The 388-nt window shown below is 43.6% G+C and overlaps 1 pseudogene; it reads right to left on the minus strand.

Moving 5' to 3' along the window:
• The window catches only part of LOC107684282 (ATP-binding cassette sub-family G member 2-like), a 12,543-nt pseudogene that overhangs the window by 2,757 nt on the left and 9,398 nt on the right, over window positions 1-388 (minus strand).

Here is a 388-nt window from a genome sequence, read left to right on the forward strand (position 1 = left end):
GCTGAGGTACTTCAACCAGGACAGCCAGTCCATGGTGCTCTTCAGGTTAACCAGCAGACCAGAGAAGATCTGGACACACATGCAATTCAAGTTAGATCATCAGATCATCTGCAGTAAAAAGACGTATTCTTCAGCATGTGGCTGTGTGAACTTGCCATCATGAAGATGAAGCTGATGGTCATGAAGATGTTGGCCATGGCCACCACTGATTGGTCAGCTGAGATGGCCATGGTCATGGATGCAGCCGCACAAGAAACCAGAATCACTGTCAACATGAAGATGAAGAACGCTGCCGCTGTGGGTTTTAACCCTGCAAAACAAAGATTTGAACATTTTAAACCACTGCAAACATGCAGGCAAAGATACATTAAATTATATATATATATAT

Source organism: Sinocyclocheilus anshuiensis, unplaced genomic scaffold (assembly GCF_001515605.1).
Source record: "Sinocyclocheilus anshuiensis isolate Anshui unplaced genomic scaffold, SAMN03320099.WGS_v1.1 scaffold1371, whole genome shotgun sequence".
In the NCBI taxonomy this organism is placed as follows: domain Eukaryota; kingdom Metazoa; phylum Chordata; class Actinopteri; order Cypriniformes; family Cyprinidae; genus Sinocyclocheilus; species Sinocyclocheilus anshuiensis.